The sequence below is a fragment of the Nannospalax galili genome, unplaced genomic scaffold, assembly GCF_000622305.1.
Source record: "Nannospalax galili isolate Female #2095 unplaced genomic scaffold, S.galili_v1.0 scaffold698, whole genome shotgun sequence".
In the NCBI taxonomy this organism is placed as follows: Eukaryota; Metazoa; Chordata; class Mammalia; order Rodentia; family Spalacidae; genus Nannospalax; species Nannospalax galili.
In genome coordinates, this window is record NW_008341886.1 from 2,824,411 (window position 1) to 2,825,111 (window position 701).

A 701-nucleotide genomic window follows, 5' to 3' on the forward strand; every position below is an offset into this window, starting at 1 on the left:
TCTGAAAGCTGCAAAAGGAAAACCCATCAGGATTAAACCTGACTTTTCAGTGCAAACTATGAAAGCCAGAAGAGCCTGGATCAAAGTATTCCCAACTCTAAATGACCACAGATGCCAACCCAGATTACTATACCCAGCCAAAATGTCTATTATAGTCAAAGGGGAAAGAAAAATTCCATGACATAAATAAGCTGAAAGAATTCATGTCCACAAAACCAGCCCTTCAGAGTTCTTGAAGCAATACAAAAAGCTGAAGAAGGGAATTACTATACCCAAGGGATTGTGGAAAGAAATTCAATGAAGGTATAACTGTGGAAAGATACAGCTATATCAAGAATGTAAACAGAAATAAAAATGACAGGATTCAATTTCCATCTGTGCTGGATAGCTTTAGTGTCAACTTGACACACCTGGGTTGAGGGAGCGTCAATTGGGGCATTTCACAAAACCCATCTTTTTGTTGTCTGCAAGAAGCTCATCTCACTTTCAATGATAGGTACTACCTTAACATAAAAGGATGGAAAAAAATATATACCAAGCTAATGGTACTAAGAAAAAAACAGGCTTAGCAATTCTAATATCAGACAAAATAAACTTTAAACTAAAATTAATCCAAAGAGATAAAGAGGGCCACTTCATTCTGATCAAAGGAACAATAAGATATTATAATGATGAACATATATTCACCAAACTCTGTTCAA